Source organism: Acanthisitta chloris, unplaced genomic scaffold (assembly GCF_000695815.1).
Source record: "Acanthisitta chloris isolate BGI_N310 unplaced genomic scaffold, ASM69581v1 scaffold20470, whole genome shotgun sequence".
NCBI lineage: Eukaryota > Metazoa > Chordata > Aves > Passeriformes > Acanthisittidae > Acanthisitta > Acanthisitta chloris.
The window spans coordinates 13423-14024 of record NW_008651339.1 but is presented as its reverse complement, the minus strand read 5'-3'; positions in this window follow the sequence as shown (position 1 = coordinate 14024).

Sequence of the window (602 nt, the reverse complement as noted above, 5' to 3'; positions counted from 1 at the left end):
CCCTTCTGGAAACTCCCCAGAATAAATACTCACTCCAGTCAAAACACAGTTCCCTCCCCACACCTGGGAACAGGTAAACCCATCACTAGCTCTGGTGGCAAACCCACAGGTAACAAGAGGACAACCAGGGCCAAATCCTCCTCAGCACCACGAAGACACCCATGGACAGCAATCCATGAGGAATTATGGTCTGAGGTGGGAGAGGCACAACCAGCAGGGCAGAAAACTGAGCCTGAGAGATGCTGTGGCTTGTGCCAAGCACAAAGCAGGGGCAGGACACAGGTTCCTCCCCAAGAGCTGCTGCCCAGTGGGGCATAAGGGAAAAGAGAACAGCATTCCTCCCCTTTCCCAGTATTTTTTTGGCAGATCTCCCTCCTTGGGTCTCCCTCACACCTTTCCTTCTAAGGGAGGCAGTGGGGATGTCTCTAGGGATTTCACACTTCGCTGACACTCAGCCACGCTACGAAAAAGGGACTTTTTTTTTTCTTTTCTTAGAAACAAGAAGTTAAAAAAAAAACCCCAACCCCTCTGGCTGGAACCACCAGACAGGATTTTTTTGGTGGTGAGAATGTGGCTTTGGTGCCCAACTTGCGCCCCACCCC